Source organism: Acinonyx jubatus, chromosome B3 (genome assembly GCF_027475565.1).
Source record: "Acinonyx jubatus isolate Ajub_Pintada_27869175 chromosome B3, VMU_Ajub_asm_v1.0, whole genome shotgun sequence".
Classification (NCBI taxonomy): Eukaryota; Metazoa; Chordata; class Mammalia; order Carnivora; family Felidae; genus Acinonyx; species Acinonyx jubatus.
The window spans coordinates 143,409,532-143,416,547 of record NC_069386.1 but is presented as its reverse complement, the minus strand read 5'-3'; the positions used below and the strand labels follow the sequence as shown (position 1 = coordinate 143,416,547).

The following is a 7,016-nucleotide window of genomic DNA, read 5'->3' as shown; positions in this document are numbered from 1 at the left end:
CTCCTGTCCAGGAGCTGCGGTGGTGCCCGGTGGGGGTGGGGGGGGGCGGGGGAAGACGCCTCCGGGGACAGCGGGACACAGGCCTGTGGTGAGGGCCAGCGGCGGGCCACGGGGCGTGCCCTGCCACCAAATACTTGCACTGGGAAAAATTAGTAACGGGAATCAGAGGGTGCAATTCTTTGTTCCTTCGGAAACTCAGGGCAGAGCTGCTGTGAAAGCCTCGGCCTCTGCTCAACAGAAAACTTTCCTCTGGCTTCACTTTTCAGGAGGAAGAGCCCTTACCTTTCCCCGCGAACTTCTCTGACACGGGGCCTCTGCTTGTGTTAGTCGGGAGAGGCTGACAAGCGGACCCCGAGCCCCAGGGACTCGGAGAGCTGAGCCCTCACCCTCCCACAGCCCGAGAGGGTCCCGGGTCGGCTGCCCTCCCAGCAGGGCTCAGGGGGGACTTCTGCGCAGCACATGTTCTCACGTTGGTCGAAACAGGACAAGAGAGAGACTGACGACTCAGTGTGCCTCCCAGAAGTGACACATCACTTCTGCCCGACGTCACCGGCCCAGCCAAGTCAGACGGCCAGGCCCGCCCCCGACCTCCGTGTGCCCAGGAAGACGCGGGGTCCAGGTACCTGGAGCGGTGCAGTTACAAATGAGTCCACTTAAGACTTCTCCAGTGGCCTTATTATTTTCTTAAATGTTTATGTTTGAGAGAGAGAGAGAGACAGAATCTGAAGCAGGCTCCAGACTCTGAGCTATCAGTACAGAGCCCAGTGCGGGGCTTGAACCCATCCACAGACCGTGAGATCATGACCTGAGCTGAAGTCGGACACTTAACTGACTGAGCCACCCAGATACCCCGTTTTCTTGTTTGTTTGTTTTTGTTTTTGTTTTTAGTAACAATTATTTTTGGACACACTGCTTAGGGATTAAATAAAACCCAACTTACAACGGTTTCATGAAACGGGCTTTATGTCTCTTGTGTCACGAGAAGCATGGAGTAGAGCCGGCGGCCTCCAAACCCGGCTCACAGATGCCTTCCGTCTTTCTGTTCAGCGGTCCCCGAAGCAGCTTTTGTCCTGCTTACAGCCTCATGGTCGCAAGAGGGCTGCTGCACCTCCAGCATCGCACCTGTGCTCCCAGCAGGGGGAAGAGCAGGGCAGAGCACAGAGGGGAGTGAAAAAGGGAAGGAAGCCTGACAACCAAGTCTCCCCCCTCCCCTGCACTTTCTGAGGAGCCCAGCTGGGCACTTTGCTCCCGTGGAATTGGCCCACACGGCTCCGCGGGGCCCTCTCCGGCTACCCCGGGGGACCATGGCGTGGAGAAAGGCGTGTGGCTGCCTTGAACCCCCTGTGGGGGTAATGGTGTCCGTGCCGGGGGTCACAAGGACATCCTGCATCGTCACCACTACTTTGGAGGTGAGCACACTCTTCCTCTTTCTTTGAATTCCCCCCTTTCAACATGAGAGAGCCCCCACCCCCGTGACAGTCGACGCGCTGCTCCCGCCCGCCAGCCCCTCTGTAATTAACACCGAGCCTGAGATCTGGGGAGGCTGGCTGATTAGTTTTTTTATTAAAATAATGACGCCTTCCAGGCAATCAGGGAGAATTGCGTGAAACTCAGCACTTTCCTGCTTATTTATGGCAACATCGAGCAGTGGACAGTCTCATTACCGTCTGTAAATACCCAGGGTCGCGTCCTTGATGGTGAAATATCGCCTTCCTGGACGGCGGGGCGTGGCTGCGCGACTCTTTGGGGCTATAAACCCCCTGGAAGTAATTACCATGAGCTTTAAATGGGCTTTCGAGGATCTCGTGTGGTGTTGCTGGAGGCTTTCAGGGGCCCGCAGACCCTGGGGGCCGTGCGGGCTGTGGCGGGAGCAGACCGGAGACAGGGCGCTGGGTCCGCAGACGGGTAACAGGCCCCGTGGGGCTCTGCGGAGCAGGCAACAGGTGGGGACCCTCGCTGACTCTGGCACAGCCGGAGACCACATAGGGCCATCTGTGAACTGGGCCCCTTCCGGCTGGACCGGAGGAGGAGGCCCCAGGGGCGGCAGCAGGTTCCTGAAGGGCACACGGTGCACCTGCTTGGTGATGGAGCAGAGTGGGCACAGCCGGGCCGATGGCACGGTGGCCGGGACAACGCCCTCCACCCCGGGCAGCTGGGCCACCTCGGCAAGCAGTGTCCCACAGTCAGGCCCCCACGGCCCACAGGGGCCCCGGCAGTGGCCTGCACCGAATTCCCATCGGCCCCCCCTGTCCGGCTCCAGGGACGCCCCTGGTCACCGGAGACCATCCGTGGGGTCCGCTTTTGTGCCGCGTGGAGCTGGGGGCACTCCACCATGAGTCCTTTCCTCCGCACCCACAAAGGCCCCTGAGCCTGCCACGTCTCTCTTAGCAGCTGGGGGACAAGGAGGGATGTCCTGACAAGTCCCAGGCCGCCAGACCCCCGGACACACAGCCCCGCGGGGAGGTCAGCCTCCTAATGGGGCCCATCCCCCACCCTCTGGCAGGCACCACGGGCCGCACGGTGAAGTCCCCACGTGGCCCGGGTCACCGTGGAACAATCCGGACTTCTGTGGGCCAGCCTGTGGCACGTGCCTGAGACAAGAGCAGGAAGGAAGCCCTGCCCCCATCTGCCTGCACGTGGGGCGGCAGGTGCCGGGCTGGCTCCCGCCCGAGGACCAGGGGCTTCGACGCCCACGTCCACCTGCGGGCGACCAGCTGCGCCCCGGTGAGTGCGCTCCCGGGGCAAAGACGGGGGGTGGTGCCTCTCTCCCCAAATCCCTCCAGGAAGGGGCGGAACTTCAGGCTTCGGCCGTGCGGCCTGGGGGCCGTACATGCGAGCCCCTCCCGCCAGCACAGCGCCCGGGTGGCAGCCACAGAGCCCCGACCTGACTCCCGGAAGCCTTGTGGTCAACGGTCTCCCCGTGTCCTGGCACTTCCTCCGGCACCTGTGAGTGCAGACGTCCCTACTTCACTTCCTCTGTGGCCGGTCAGTGGCCGTGGCTCCTCGTCTAGTGCCTGTGCTCTGCTTAACACGCGTTAACCGAGCGGTAACGCGGATTCCTGCCAGAGAGTTGGGGGTGCAGCGGCCGGGGTGAGGACAGGTGACCCTCACGACGTGACAGCCCCCCCCTCCCCCGCAAGGAGGAGGTATCCCCGTGGCTGGCTGGTGGGTCCCACGGGAAGACCTTGCTGATTATGTTGCGTGTTGCCCCTTCCGTGGCTCCCTCCCGGGCCCCGAGGTCCAAGCCTCTGAGCTTCGGAAATCACCTTGCACGGGGGTCCCGCCCAGTCCGCCACCCCAGCCAGGCTGCTTCCCGCCTCCCCCGCCTTCCTCCCGCACTAAGCCTTCGGCTGCTCGCCCGGAGCTGGGAGACGGTGTCCTGTGCAGGCAGGACAGCGGGGGGACAGTGGTGCTTCTAACAACTACTAAGGGCCCCAGACGCGCCTGGGACTGTCCCCGGCCAGCGGGGGTGGATGGTCACGCTCCCTCCGCCTACCACGCCTGTTTTCCGGAGGAGGGACGCTGTTCTGTGTGGGTGCCGTGGACAGAACAGGGTACAGCACAGCCTCCTGCTTGTCCGTCCGTCTCCTTTTTTCCTGGAGCCGAGGGCAGGCCGCTCCTACGGCCCGGGTGGTGGGGGTTCTCCCGAGGGATGCCAGTGGCTGGTGACAGACCCGAGCGAGCGGCCGCCCTGCAGCGTGGCCTGATTGGACGTGCTTGTTCCCAGCAGGAAGTGCAGGCGGGGCCGGGCCTCAAGGGTCACCAAGTACCCAGGACGCCAACGGGCTCTGGCCTCTGTCCGCCCCGGGCATCCTGGTCCCTGGGTCCTCCCCACACACGGCCCTCTGCCTCCATCACGTTCCCAGGAGGGGGCGGGTGTCTCAGGACCTGTTCCGTGCTCACCTTCCAGAGTCCTCACCAGCACCGAGGGCGGCCCCGCTGGGGGGGCCCCCAGCGCCAGGTTCAGACTCCCTCCCCCTCACGGAAGGGGCCCTTCCCACTGCCAGGAAACTGTAGACAGTGCGATGGAGCTCTGGGGGATTCCAGAAGCCTGCTCACTGTGCCCTGGCAACTTTGTCACTCTGTCTCCCAGGGGGCCGGGAACTCCTTGCCACGGAGGGCTGAGGGGCAGGGAGCCCCAAGGTCGAGGAGGGCAGCCAGCAGCCCTTGGTGGGAGGGGACCTGGGGAGGTCTGGGCAGGAAGCCAGCCGTGGGGGACATGGGGTTTTACCTGGGAACCTGGGCCAGGATTGAATGGATACCTGTTTTCCAGGCCCAAGCGGTCAGGGTGGCCATGTCGGTGAGTTTTGCCCAGTAGGACGGGACAGTAGGCTGGGTGTCCCAGAAGCCGACCCTGGGATGGGGTGAGGGGACAAGCCAGCCCTGGGGACAATCCCAGCAGTGCCCAGGGTGCGGTGGGGGCAAGGCAGGGAAGGCTTGTCCCGGGTCAGCTGACTGCTGGGGGCCTGGTTCCCGGGCCGAGGGCTGTCCTGCTCGAGGCCAGCTGTTTGCCCGGACTTCACAGCTGCAGGGCTGCTCTGGGAGGTCACACCGCGTCCCCGGGTGCCCCTTGCAGAGTCTGGGCCAATCCTGGTGACCAGGAAATGTCTCTGGGCTGAGCTGTGGCCTGCACAGTGGGAAGTGGGGGTCTGTGGTGGCACTCCCGCGTGTCCCAGTGCAGGGGCCTTGGTGAACGGCACCCCCCGGGACCAGAGGACAAAGGTGTCACCCCGGGGCCTGGGCCCACACCTGGAGGTTCTGCCCTGCCCGACTCTCGCCCGCGCTGACGGACGAGAGATGTCAGGTTCCCGACTCTGCTTCGGGTCTTTGTTTCAGATGCCTCCGTTATGTTTGAACTTACATTTGTGCGCTATCCGGAACTTTCTGGCCTGAACGTTCGCAGAGCCTGTGTCTCCAGTCTTGCCCTCCCGATCCTGTCGCAGAATGTCAGGGCCACCGGAGGGGAAATTACAGCCTGCTCAGGCTGCCACTGAAGCCTCGTCCCCAACTGTTCTCTATATACCCGGTGTTGGTGACAGCCCCCAGGGAGGGCTCCTGTTCCAGCTGGGAATCACGGGCCCCCGGGTCTTGCTGTGGCATTGAGGTGTGCGCCAGCCCCGCCTGCAGCAGTTTCGCGATGAGTCAGAATAAATTAGCATGCTAACGAAGGAGAACATGCACAGGAACCATCTGGAACAAGGCACGTTGTCATCAGAAGAGCCAAGTTGGTTCCAAAGCCATACTTACTGTTTCAGACTCATCCGTCTCCCCCTCCCACAACCTGAGGGATGGGGGTTAGTGCCATCCCAGCCTTGGTGGCGTGCCTACAGTCCTAGGGAGGGCACAAACCCAGATCACCTCTGAGACCGGCCCGTCTCATTGTCGAGGGGAGAGTCACTCAGCAGGGGTGCGGCTTGTGGGGGGCCCGCCTCCCCCTTGGGCTGCCTGAGAGGAGTGACATAGCCACCGAGGTGGGGGCGAGCGTAGGGACCTCAGTCCCCAGACCTCAGTGTTCATGGACACACGCACACACACAACACATATGCACACACTTTCACATACATGCACATGCACACTCGCGCGCGTGCACACACACTGTCTCTCTCTCTCTCTCTCACTCCTTTGAGTCAAGCCTGGTGTGGTGTGCTTAAACACAGAGCGACCCCGAGCCAGATGGAGCAGCTGCCGTGGTGCTGGGGGTGCTGCAAAAATACTCAGGAATCTGCATCTTTAAATATCCAGACTCCTGCCCCCGGCGTCCGCAGGCAGGAGAATCCCGTTTTGGATCCTGGCTGCACACTGCCTTTGTGATCTCGGTCATGTGTCTCAGTTTCTCCCAGCTTCAGTGTCCCCGTTTGATCGGGGCTGACAGCAGTACACGTGCCTCCAGAGCTGGGACAGGGCTCAACGCCGTGATGTAGGGAAGCCGGAGGCGGCCAGGACCTGGCAGAGGCCAGGTGTCGTCTTACGGACTTCTTCTGAAGTAGGTACGAGGGCCATTTTGTTACCTCCCGCACCGGCGTCATCCTTGTTCAGGGAGGAGGCCCAAAGAGCTGCCAGAGGAGAAGACTGGAGAGAGAGACAGGGATGGGAGGGACGGGAGACATTCGGCTCAGCTGGACGAGGCTTGGCGGGAAGGAAGCAGGAGCTCTGACCACAGGGAAAGGCCCTACACACGGGGGCTCGGTGGATCCTGGGGTTAGACGTGTGAGGCATTTGACCATCTGAACTTCAAACTCCTTCTTCTTCCCCAGACCTTAGTGGACTCGGCTGCCACACAGGGGCTCTGGGAGGAGGGTTTCAAGAAACAAGGAAAAGGGTTGCATTTCTGCATCTGGGTTTGCCTCGACTCAGGGAGGAGAACAGTATTGGGAGCTGTGGAAGGACTGGGGTCAGCGGCCTTGGGCGTAACCCCCTGGGGATTTGCAGAAGGGTGAGAGGCACCCACCTGACTTTTAATGGATCACGGAGCTTGTGCAGGGCCCGAGGCTAACAAAATTGCAAACAGTGGTGGGGCTCGGCTGATGTCTGGCCTCATTATCGTCAGCATTCCTGTTATAGTCTCGCCACACTGCAATGGCAGGTGTGGATATTTATTCTTGACTGCTTTAATACAGGCATTTATGTTGGCGAAAAATATTTGAGTTGCAGAGCATGCTAATTCCCTCTTAGGCAAATCTGTGGAAGACTCGGCCATTTGGGTCAAGTTCCTACAGGTATGCAGCTACCAGCCCTCGAAAGAACTAAACAAAACATGATTTATGTAACTTGGGCCTTGGGGTTAACATTTTCAGGACTTCACATTCACATTTTAGCTATTAATTTACTGTGGTATTTCTTACAGTTTTTGCTTTATAGATTTTGATGGTGAGTTATTTGCCGCTTAAAGGTTAATCACTGTTATGCCTTCATTGGGTCTTGAATAGTTCCTCAGACCAAATTATTGTCTGTCCTTTTCAGCCTTCCCTGACATTCATTTTACTGACCCTTCCTCTTGTGGTTTTCACAACACGTCT

General features: G+C 60.7%; 1 long non-coding RNA gene across 1 annotated transcript; it reads right to left on the bottom strand.

Moving 5' to 3' along the window:
• Nucleotides 1-2,030: 2,030 nt before the first annotated feature.
• On the bottom strand, nucleotides 2,031-6,291 carry LOC113601485 (uncharacterized). Its single transcript, XR_003422800.2, has 3 exons — nucleotides 4,862-6,291; nucleotides 3,497-4,354; nucleotides 2,031-3,059 (listed from the first exon to the last, which is right to left on the bottom strand). It is a non-coding gene; the product is annotated as an uncharacterized LOC113601485 (long non-coding RNA).
• Nucleotides 6,292-7,016: the final 725 nt, after the last annotated feature.